This window comes from Mugil cephalus, chromosome 5, assembly GCF_022458985.1.
Source record: "Mugil cephalus isolate CIBA_MC_2020 chromosome 5, CIBA_Mcephalus_1.1, whole genome shotgun sequence".
Lineage (NCBI taxonomy): Eukaryota > Metazoa > Chordata > Actinopteri > Mugiliformes > Mugilidae > Mugil > Mugil cephalus.
In genome coordinates this window covers 3,912,817-3,925,749 of record NC_061774.1, presented here as the reverse complement: position 1 = coordinate 3,925,749, position 12,933 = coordinate 3,912,817, and the positions used below count along the sequence as shown (strand labels likewise).

At 39.2% G+C, this 12,933-nt stretch overlaps 1 protein-coding gene across 1 annotated transcript in view; it reads left to right on the top strand.

Moving 5' to 3' along the window:
• The window catches only part of pdgfc (platelet derived growth factor c), a 41,305-nt gene that overhangs the window by 1,200 nt on the left and 27,172 nt on the right, over positions 1-12,933 (top strand). The gene's annotated exons all lie outside the window — the stretch shown is intronic.

Genomic DNA, 12,933 nt, shown 5'->3' with positions numbered 1-12,933 from the left:
ATTTGACAATCAGGTTCTTTGTTGTATAGTGAGTGTGAGTGCACAGTAATGGGGGACACAGGGATATCATAGACATCTAATAATCTAATAATGTTATTAGGAATTAAGATTGGGCATGAGCATTTTCTGTAATCTTGCTTGCACTGATTGAAATCCACTTAATTAGGATTTTTCTTTTTTATTTAATGGTTGATAGAATACTTACTAATGAATTATAGATTAGCTATGAGCCATAGCTCCTTCTTTGGCTTTTCAGCTCCATAAATCACCCAGAAGAGCCCTTAATGAACTATTAAGCTACTTACTAAGTGTTAACATTTATGTCATTAAACAGATTTTGGTCCAGATGTCCACTTGATAAATCTCTTTCTTATAGAAAGAGCAAGTGCTGTACAGAAAAAGGGATTTCCACAGCCTGGAAACCAAAACATTCTTCTTCTTAATGGTATATAATGCTACTTAAAAGCTCTACTAATTGATACTTAGTTTTATCCTTTTTGAATCATGTGAAATAAACAGAGTTTTAAATAGCAACGTATCAGCAACATAAAGAGACAAAGAGATCTCACAGTTCAGAGCACCACCATGTCCGTGTTCTGCAGATGTTGCACTGTTCAAACATCATTCATTACTCGGTCTTCTATAGCCAGTAGGTTTGACTGGCCTTGTGTGAGGACATGCAGCACTGACTTCACTACAGTAACAGTGAGGGCTGAGAAATCAGAGCCTCCCGTCGGGATCTCCAGGTTCAATCAGGACGACTGAGAAAGGAAAACAACAGGGAGGAGGGAGGAGGGGGAGAGAGATGAAGTAAGTGAAGGAGGGAAGTGTGGGGGAAAGATGTTAAACTGTCAAAGAAGTCTTTAAAACCACAGTCACACGTCGACTGAGGGCATAGCTGGCCAGGCCGTCTGTAACCCATGACTGGAGTGTCAAAGTGCTCACCATTCCGCCACACTTGATCGCTCGTGAGACAATTTGATAATGATCTGAAGTTGGGGAGGGAGCCAGACCTGTCTGGCATGTTTAGTAGTGGTTGCCTAGAGAGTTATGGTCCCTAGTCGTATTAAGCTTGGCAAGCAGCTGCTGATGACTCCATAAGATATCAGAGGGGACCATCTCCCATTGAGAGCCAGTGCAGTGGAGAGTAACCATCTGTCGCAATATACAATTTGGGCAAAACTTCCAAAAAGGAACAGGCATGAACTCTGAAATCCAAACTGTGAGTGTTGTGGTCATAAATAACGTGAACATTTCCTTCCTCCACCACTGAGAATTAGGTTACAGTGTTGCACATGTCATTTTCATGTGTTCACCACATGGCTATAAAGTTTCATGGTTATTAAGAAAAACCATTACTAAAAATGAGATCTCCAGTCACCCTACTGGATGGCTGTGTTTGATTTTGGAACAGGAAAAAGTTTGAGGAAAAATGCATGTAATCATCCTCCCCGACCACCACCACCACCTCCACAGCCTCTGGTTATTCTTTTGTTGTGTAGAAAAATCTTCTTCCTGCAAATGGGTGTAAATTGAGACCAAACAGTCTCACATAGTCTTATTTTACACAAATATTCACCAAGACATATACAGAAGAAATTCACTTCAACCTATTGCATTTCTTATCCCTACAATATCTGCACTCAGAGACTAAAGTTGACTGCCTGTTTGGGGTTTGGCGTGAGGTTACGTACTGAAGAAGTCAGTGCTGACCCAAACACATTCCAAGTCAGCTTAGTAAGTATGTCCTTTCTGTAATGGAACAAATAATTCCAGTGAATGCAATCCAGGTAGTGTTATAGCCCTCAGGCTCTGGAAAAGGAAATGAGCAGTAGACTGACTATATCTATGAAGTATATGGTATAATATGTTTATAGTGGCACTGAGTTGCATTTTATAGAAAGTTCAATTGATGTTATCGTTCCATCAGAGAAAATCGACTTTCGTATAAATTTGAACTTCACCTCGTCTTCAAGTTGATTACCCACGTTTACCAATATATTTCACTCTACTGTGATGGCCTTTTTGAAATTTCTAGTGTCTTAGGCAGTGATTTGCTGGCAGAGATGCAGGTTGTTGCCACTAATGCACATCCAGCAGAAGATGCATCTCAGCTTCTTAATCAGCTCCACATCACTTACATGACATCAAGAACTTTTTTGTAGAAGGCAGTGTTTTTATCCCTACGATGCCCGTCAATAAGCAGAGACCAAAGTTTCATCAAAAAAAAAAAAAAAAAAAAGCCAGCTGCAAATATTTGTAGGAGATGCAGATTACCTGTGATATTTCCACATATCACCCCCCAAGAGCGCCACTGGAAGAAGGTATGCACCACTCTAGACCTGCCAATGATCACAGAGGCTGGTGTTCCGTTAAAGATTATGGGATTAGGGGGAGGACTGGGGTTAGAAGGGTCGTAGGCCTATAGGGAACACGTGCAGTGTACCACATATAGGCATACTTGGAGCACAGAGGTGCATTGTGCATTCATTAGATTGTGATGTAGACAAATAAGACGTTTGCAGCAGGGATTTAAAAACAGGAAAAAGACTGGGTGGCCTTGTTAGGAATCATGACTGTTTCATTCATTCATTGATCACTGAGAACAGCTGTTAATAGCACACTTAGAAGTACTTTAACTGTCAATCACCTAAAGATGAATAGTAACTTCGCTAGACCCCAAGGCTTGTTTATGTACAAAAAGATTTGCAGCTGCTTAAGGAAAAATTTGGTTATTTGATAAAAAGTTGAAGGTACAAGCCTGTATACACAAAAATCCCAAGGGGAAGAAAACTCCAACTTCCAAGTAGCATTTAGTAAGAAATATCTAATCACAGAAGTTAAAATTCTGCCAGTGATGTGCAAACGTTTTGGGCTCATCTTGGATGCGTTCACCAACTGGAGCTTTCTAAACTTGCAAAGTTGGAAGAATTAAAAATGCTAACTGCTAAAATATAAAACTATTGTAACATTAAAACCCAAACAGTTTGCACATTGTTTGTTGCATTTTGCCAGAAACAAATATTCTATTACATATAATACACAGAACAGTATATGCACGTGAAATTAAGAAGCATCAAGCATAATTTTTCCTCTTCAGCAAATGTTTCCAAGTCTGCCCCGAGACCAAGACAGACCAAACATACTGATTTATATAGCTTCAAGCCTCTTCTACAGGCAGCTACAAATGTGGCCAGCTGGCATTGCCGTTTATGTTATTTTAAGTGGTTTCCATAGCGCTTAACTCTGTGCCTTAATTTGAAATTACGATACGGCTCTTAAACCAGTGCAACAGAACCAGCCCGGCTTGGAATCGCCATTCGTTCTTTAATACAGGTCAGATGTTTCCTGAGCCTGCATCCCTGGGAAAGCTTGTTTCTACTTAGAAGCATGTGTACTTTGATGGATATGCATGAATGAATGAATGCAGCACTACGCAGTTAATCATTGTAGTGGGCAGTGCAGTAGTGGCCGGTATGCTTGGCTGAATTAAAACCATCAAAGAAAATGGATGGTTAGCATGTTCAATGAACTCTGTGGGAAGAAAATGACCATTTGACCAAGTATGTCGCCATTGTTAGATCAAAACCACATATATGAAGATAGGTTTATCTAAGGCTCTTAATGCTGGGATCAACCTTATACCATATATCTTGGCTTCTCGTCTCTGCCCATCGTTAGTGTGATTTTTCCATGATAGCAATGTTAGAAACTGCTGAATACAAGCAGATCTATGTCTCCATGTAGGAGGCGAGTTTTCCCCTCAACATCTCACCCTGGAGTGTGGGAGACCCTGGATAAAAGTGTCTATGTTTTCCCTGTCAGCTCTATTTGGAAGTAGAGTGCTGTATTTGGCAGGCAAAAGCATGCCACCGCCTGCCTGCTGTTTGTCATTTTGGGCAGCCAGGGCACGGTCTCTCCCAACACTTCATGAAGCCAAGGGAGTTTTCAAGGGATCTGGGTCATGGGTTTAGGTTCTTTAAGGAAAAGTAGTCTCGACTGACGTCCGGTCTGTCTGTGCCTGGACGAATCTATTTGTGTTGAATTTCCTTTGCTTACAGACAATGCTTTGGCCAGTCATGATCCAGTGAAGACAAAAAGTGAAAGGAAATTATGCTTTAAAATTGCAGTTATATTGTGTGTGTGTGTGTGTGTGTGTGTGTGTGTGTGTGTGTGTGTACAATAAGTAATGAAAAAAACTGTTAATTGCTTGCCTTGAAGCTGATGTACTTGGGGTGGTGATTAGCTTAATGAGTAGAGCACCCGACCCATGTGCTGAGGCTACTTTTCTTTTCGATCATAACTTCAAAGGTGTCAGGTTAGACAAAAACGTTTTGCTCATTGCTAATAGAAAAGGAGTTTTACGTCAGCTCCAATGGGATATTGCGTTCAATTATTTGAATGGGATTCCTATAGTCAAGTTGCTGTAGTGGAACAATGTATACATTTGTCTAAGAAACTTGGAGAACCACTAACAGAACATAATGTACTCCGGCATCCCTTTTTTAGCTCGGTATATTCAAGGCAGCAGTTGTTCTCTGAAGCTTTTTTTTTTTTTTTTTTCTCAAAGCATCTATGACTGGACAAAATTTAAATAATTCAAAATCAAAAACAATTGCTAGTACAGACCCCTTCACAGTTTGAAAACAATGTGACGTATTTTGATGGGTGGGGCTTAACTGGAAGCAAAAGATCTCATCTTGCTTGTAAATGGCGGTTAGCATACTTCAAGAGACTGTTTTGGCAAGATGGACAAGGGAAACGCATATTTTAGAGAATATACTAATACACTGACTCTCCAAGACTGTGAGTGTTATTTTAAATAGCTGACTCGACCACCTATACTCTCAGTCACTGGATGGAAAAAGGAGGACACAGAGGGGATAAAGTCTGGTCTGTCTTTATCAAGTGGAGCCTCTCCAACAAAGATATTACAAGAAATAAGTGGAAACACTGTGGAGGGTAACATAGTAAATGCTGCTTGGAGACTGCTGAAACACACACAACTAACATTGCGCGAGCTCGCTGTTACCATATAAGAACAAAAACCCCGTAAATAATGATTAACTTAAGTCCTGTCAAATCATCCATCCAGTAAGTGATGGACGACTTGACAGGACTGCCCACTATGTAGTGGGCGGACATTTACATGTACCTAAACCCTGAGAAACTCAACATCTACATGAAAGAAAAATTTAAGGCATACACATTGGTAGATCCCTATAATAATGTCTTGAATGGACATGTGCAAGATTTGGAATAGAAGAATTTGAATGAGGACTTTTGTCCATACGAACACAGAGGGCCTGTATTTATCAGTTGAAGCCTTTCCAACAAAGATATTACAAGAAGTAAGTGGAAACACTGTGGAGGGTAACGTAGTAAATACAACTTCTGCTTAGCATTAGCATTGAAGTGAAACAAGAATCCCCCAAATAATGATTGATTTAATGTAATTTCAGTCACAGTTTAGTCTAACATAATCCACACTGAAAGTGATGATGCATTACCTATTAATCTTATCTGATGCGAAGTGTGTGTGTTGTTGATTGACTAACTCTAGTCCTTTCTTTTAATCGGCAAAGCCAAAACCAAAGTTGTCTGCAAATGGCAGTGGCTGGTATGTGATAGAACCTCAATTTAGTGTTTGTTTTTTTTTTTCAGTTTTAGAACCAAAAAAATACAGCAAGACAACATTTTCATGGTTGAAAGCCACAGTGTTTGCCTCAAGCTTCCCTCTGTTCTGCCTCCCGCCAATATCGTGATGTCATAGTGACGTAGGCCATGAAGGGGTCTAAACTCCTGACCACTTGCTGGCAGTAAACAAATTACATAATAGGTGTGATAAAAGATAATGCCCTAAAAACTATATGTAGACAATAAATAAAATAAATATTTCTCTGGATTCCATCCAAAAATACTTCCTTGCTGGTTTATACATTTATCTATGTGTAATTATCATTCAGAGTTTCCTCAGCTGTGAGGAATATATTCAGATATCACACTTGCATTGTTTGAGAGTTGCTTAGAAGGTAATGTGGTATTGTTAGCAGAAACTACTGAACTTAAACACAACTATTTCTTTTACAGTGTGGGACTTTTTTTTGCCATTTATATGTAGATCTTTAAAAAACAACAAAAAGATGAATGTAACAGCATCAGCTGAACTATAAAACTACAAAGCCCAATACATTTTACTCATCCTCTACCCTGTAGTGGACATCCATGGCTCTGGTTACTTAGATAACCTTTTATCTATTTTAGACCACAAATAATTCCAAGGAAATATTGTCATGGTCAAGGTTGCTTGATCTGGGTTCACTAGACACTCTAAATTTAATGTAGGAACCAAAACTGTGGACTGTTTTACATTGTGGTAAACATTTGAGACTACGGCCAACTGAATCTCATTACTATCTCACACCTTCTTGCTGCCACATCGCCGCTGTTAATCTCTTCCTGCGTGTACGTCCCTTGACGGTAGGTGTTACTATAGCAACAGGATTTCTAACAGAAACCAACCTGGTGTCAGAATGTGATCATTGCAGTTCACCTCTCCTTCCATGGAGGATGAGCACAATCATATTTATTTATGTTTGGACAGAAAACAGATTCAATCATGAGGCAATGTAGCTTGGTAGAAACTGAAATATGAAATGTTGGGTAAAATATGTCATTATCGTGGCCATTATCAGGTGCAATTGTAACTCCCAGGTGTGTCTGGAAGTGTCTGAATAGAAATCAGGGTGTTGGTGAGGAAACACGTACATACTCAGCAAACACTGTCTGGATAAATAATGTATTTAAAGAATATCTTTAATGTGCCACTGTGTTTCCTCCAGGTTCTTATCTGTTCAGCGTCTGCAGCAGTCTCATTGTCTTGCCTCTGCCTGCTGGCCTCAAATAAGAAGCCCGCTTTCTAAAATAACCCCAGTTTGCAGATAAGGATAGTGAAAAGGTTATGCCATCAACTTGGCAATATCAGTTCAAATGTTTGTCAATGTTTCTTGGTAAATGCTTGTTCTGGAGGCTGCAATCACGCTGATGTGATGATGCTTAAATAAATAAATAAATAAATAAAGGACAGTATGAGTCTCCCTCACAAGCAAAATGATTACAGACAACTTTAAGATCATGTTTTTTCCCTTATCAGTGGAATGAAATTACTCAAATTGAAAAACAATTTCGCCTCCTTAGCGGAAGGACTCCATGAATGTTATCAGCTGCTTTGGCACAATGACTCGAGTATCTAATGCATGACTAGCTGGCACAGAGCAAAGCGGCTACACATGAAGCTGCCTGAATAAAACAAAGCGAAGGGAAAATGAGCAATTATGAGTCAAGTGTATGCCTCTGAGACTCCCAGAGCAAAAAGGAAAAAGGCACGGTATATAAATTTAGACTTCTGAACAAGGTGCTGTAAATACTGCCAGTGTTATTGATTCTAAATGGGCTGAAGGAAGTGACTGACTAGTGCAGGAATGGTGGAGTATAGACTACTATCAGCATAGAATGAAAATTAGTCGTCTGAGCAAATGCCTGTGGTTCACTTTCAGTTAGCATCATTTCCTCAGCTCTCTTTGTTCCTTTTTTTTTCTTTCTACGTTGATTGTTTTTTTATTTATTGCTTGCATTAACACAAGAGCCATGTCTTTTCTATTAATGTTTGTTCACCCCAACCCTATCAGCCTATGACTCTAAAACATTCCACATATCACATTTCCATGGTTGCTTAATTAACTAAATGCACGAGTATTTGACTCACATAGTTGTAATTTATGGGCATTTTTGCACTGAAAACACAACCTGTCAAGGCAAGCAAATGAGCTTATATCATACAAGTTATAAAAAAAGTTTAATAGTATGAAAAAAAGAGGAGCTTTGAAGGTTTGCTTGATCCACTCTAAAAGCTGGCAAGAGTAATTATCGTTCTTGTTGTAACAAAACAAATTCCCTCTCAAACAGGAGCCTCCATTGATAAAACATTTGGATCAGCTCGAGGCAGCGAGGATTTGAATCGTCGCCAGTATGGCACTGTTTTTACGCAGTCCTCATTTGTCCTTTGACTATTGGTTTCCTTACAACAACTGGAATTCCAGCTGGACTAGAAATCTTGGCAGTAAGATGAGTTGACCTTGGTAGCTGTCTCTAGTGGGCATGTCTGCATAACTTGGCAGATGTCATCACCTCCTATCAGAGAGGTATGTCAAAGTGTCTTGTAATGACTCCACTCTTCAGCTCACTGGGCGTTTCGGGCATCACCTCGCAGTTGACTGACAGGGAGCTTGACCCAGAACAAATATTGAAGAATCTCCCAGCTGTGTCTTTCATGATACAACAAGAACTATTTAGTGAGACATGATGAGAACATAGTTGTTTCTCTATCAAAAATACGGGGCAGTTATGAAAGACTGTGAGAGGAAAAATAGCGAAAGTTAACTACCATCAGACTGCCAATGGTGAATGATCTACCTCATGGATATACAGTACTCTATAAATGTAGGTTTTTAGGCCCAAAAGTAAAGATCCTTTCATTTATTTTGAAGATTCCTGGCAGCCACAGTTTTTCACATTACTCCACCTGTTGTAGGTCTCCTTGTTACTTCACTTCCCGCTGTACATACTAATGATGGCTGGCGGTATGCAGGGTCGCTGTCATGCTGCAGAGTAAATTGTAGACAAGTAGATGCCTCTCTAGTGGTATTATCTACAGTATGAGAGACTTTTGCACATTACTTTTTTTTAAAAAAAATTTGAATGTTTTAAGGAAAACACATCTGTTTCTTGGACTGCATTGTTCAATCAGATGCCTACAATATTTATTCATGAAAGATGATTGTATTTACATGTGTCATATATATTTTGGAATATTTTTTTTTCTACTCAAGTCTCACTCTGTAAATAATGAATCCACTTTGACCACAAGGCTGCATAGTTTATGCAGACACGTCACAGAGACACGATCTTTTCCATGTCTGCCTTCTTCCTCCTCGTCATGACGTGAAGGGTTTGTCATGTGTGAAAGCCGGTTACTACTGTACGTTCATATTATGCTGCAGAAACATTTGGTGGTCATCAAGCACCGCCATTAAGCATGCTAATTTTAGAAAGCAGCGATGAGAGTTACCGACGCATGAACACATTGAATAAATATATCCAGTGTGTTGGATGGCCCGGTGCAGAATGTGCAGTTTCAGCAGATAACATCAGAATAAAGAAGATCTGTCAGTTATTACAGAAGAGCATTATGGTGCACATGGATTCTGTTCTGCACATGCATTCTTATTCAAATTGCCTACATATTCTACATATTCTTATTGCCTACATTGTTCTTTGTTCTGAACACTGGTACACTTTGAGAAGGAGTTGCTGTAGTGAAAAGTAATTTTCCCTTGAGGTCAAAAAAGTAATTCTGATACAGATTCTGATGAAAAGCATGAACTGCACATACCAGCATGTGGCTGGATAGATTGTGTCTTGTAAACACAATCTAGTCCTAAATTCTATATCACATGAACTCATAGTACAACCATCTGCTTAGACATCAGTTTATATGGTGACTTATTTGGCTGCATTTTTATTGCTTGTACTCACGAATACTGTTTCACTTTTTTTTTTTTTTGCAGCAACCTTGAAAGGCATTCCTTATAAGTCATTTGATATTTATTACATGACAGTAAATTGCTAATAAATTTCAGAAACATTAATTAAATTCAAACCATCACTCTGGAAAAACTTCTGCAAATTCTGTACCAATCTCATCACCAGTCACCAGCAGCATCTCCCCCCCCATGTGTTTTCACTTGATCCAAAAGGATTCTTGTTGTTTCGTCACTGAAGTCAATGTGTTTTGAGATGACGATGGATCCTTTAGAGCTTCAGGTCAAAGATACCACTAGGACACGTAGCTGAACTGATATGCATCTTAAAAAAAAAAGAAAAAAAACGAATCGTCTTTGTTCTCCATGTGTCGCTGCCAGTGTAGCTCATCCTGGAGGTGCAACCTCACTCAAACATTCGTCCCTGCAGACTTTATGAAGAGACATTTTTCTTGTTTTCACTTCCCATTACCCAAAATAGTTACAATACCAACTCATAAGTCATGCACGCTGGTGGAATTGAAACCGCCACTGCGTCTTCTGTAGGTGCCACTGGAGGAGAGTGAGAAGAGAACCAGAAGCCATTAAATGGAAATTTGAAATATCCCAGCACTAATGCTTTTAGGGGTTGAAATAAAAAACACACCTGTCCCAGTAATCATTGGCACAGCGCCTTCCCATGCTGGCTGGATTATGTCACCTAGCACATGGTGAGACGTGATATACGATGCTATGGCAGTGGCATACGGAGCCGGTAACCCAATCACACATACTATTTTGAGAATGTATGGCTTTTCCCAAAGCACAAATAGGTTTTCAGTGCACGCAGGATACGCTCCGCTAAGGCGTGCTTACACTTGGATCCCCATGAGAGGGTATCCATTTCTACAGCCCAACTGGAATGAAAATGCACATTAGCTATTAGGTCGTATGGCGGACTGGAATGATTTTGCCAAGTGTGCATGTGCATGTTCGATTGTGGCTACGTGCAGAAAAAGATCTGCCGCAATCTCTGTTCAGTGAAATGAAGAATGAAACTACCTCTTACCGTGTTCCTCAGTAGTACAAGACGATGGTGGAAAATGTTTTGTCTTTGAGCAACATTTTCAAGCCTTGTGACTTGGTAGCTTTTACTGCTGAGGATCAGAAACGATAGCCTCCTGTAACACACTCTTAAAAAGACAGCTGATAGCAAGTAATAAATTCACTTATTAGGCAAATGCTATTTGCACCCAAGGGTCAGGCAGTAGCCAGCATGTTGTTTGTACTCGAGATAGAATAGCCCATCTGATTATTTACACAACATACACCCATGTATCTGTAGCCAGCAATGCTATTTGTATGCAACGGACACATGTGCTGGCAGAAGGAGTTTCTAACACAAACCTGATATTGTGAAACGATCTGTTTTACCCTCTTCCCTAATCTAACTCATTTTGGTTCCCAATTTGACCAAACTGATACTTAAAATGGAAGATAATAAGTCAACTCGCAACAAATCCTGTTTGATCTAAGTCCTGTATCTGAGCAATTCTTCCATCACAACCAATCAATAACCAATGGGCTTTACACCACTTATTGTGGCATAAAGCAAGACAGATACCTTTTTGCTAGAAGAGGCGAGAAATGAAGATGTACTGTGTCTCTGGGTATAGCTGCCCTGTAACCCAGGTTTGAATAGATAGTATTTATCATTTATTTGTCATTTCCAAAATCATGATACATTATACTGTACATAACGCACCATACGTCAGGATACATGATGTTCTTAAGAGTGGACTGTCTTTGAGTATTCCATTCAAACTTGTAGAGAGAGCAAAATTGAGATGAATATGATACAATGTGCAATTTGTCACTTTGTTGCAGCATGAAAAACTGCTGTCCTTGTACAATGTGAAAAAAATGACTTGGCAGCTCTGACAGACTTACTGGAAAAGTGCATTCTGTTCATTCAACAGCCCAACTTCCAGTAAGCTGGTTACAGATGCCCTGATATTTCTCACATTTGTTTCTTGGGATCTGTCACGTTTTCTATGTCTTTGTGCCTTGTGTTACTGTATACTCTGCTAAATGCTAATGCTAAACACTCGAGTTTAACTTGAAATTAAAAAGGCATTTGAAACTGGGTGTGATTAGGCAGTTGAGAGTTCAAAGAAAAGGGCTGAGATGTTGCATGGCTAAGTACTACATTTGAAATAAAAAACACTACACAAAAATCACTATTGAGGTAAAAAAACTAAACAAAACAAAAAACAGGCACATTTAAATATGATCAGAAATTACATGCAGGGAGTACATGATGTAACCACAAGATTGATGACTCCACAAAGCGGTAGTCTTGCAGGATGTAATGCCCATGCTCTGCTTTAATGCTAACTTCTGCACATTTTAAATAGACTTTTCAAAATCAAATACCGGAAGGTGTGGCCATTTTCAAAGAAGACATTTTAACTTGTCTTAGCAGGAAAAGCACATGTGCAAGTAATAACCTTAATTATAGATGTACTCATTTAGCTGCGCCAGGAGGCTGTGCCAGTGTGCCATACAGTTCAGCCTTTATTAATGTATTAGCTAGATCAGTGAGTGACATGTAAAAATATCTACTGTGAATTAAAGTCCTGTTTAATGCTGTTGGTGACACAGCATAGTGTTACAGCTGGAGAAACAAGAGAATGGACGTATATCCTCTTGAACTTCGATCTGGGATGTAGCTAAAGATAGGGCTCTGGAATGAGTGTGGAGTGTGTTTGTGTTTCCGTCCAGGTGATAATTAACATGACATAAACTGGGCAGTTTGCCATTCAAGTCAGTAATGGCCATTAGGAGAGGGAAAACTCTACTTATTCATGTTTTATTGTGTTAGTGCACATGCTGGATGATTAATGCGCAGTGTCTTATCTGTTCTCTCAACAGTTTGGAGTTTGATGTTAGAGCTTGATTATAAGACGCAGCAGTGGACAAAGACCCATGATGAATAGTTGAAAAATATCAATGTGTGCTTTATTTCGGCCTAACAGCTGCACTAAACCAAAAATGCGGAACCACTTTTCATTGTTCCTTAGACTGAATGAGACTAAAACTGAGGGTTTGGCTTTGTAGTGTACAGGATCTGTCTACATAAATTGGGATTAGAGTACATGTAGCTGTATTAATATACTGATGAATTTGTGTATACACAGCACTGATCCTGGTTTATGCAACTATGTTCACAAACCTTTTTCAAGTCCATCCAAAACATAAAGTCGAATAAAAGTTTGTTTTTAGCACTATTTGCAAATTACTCAAACAAATTAAAAGAAGAAACAAAGATTTACCGCAGAATTATTGCAGTTAT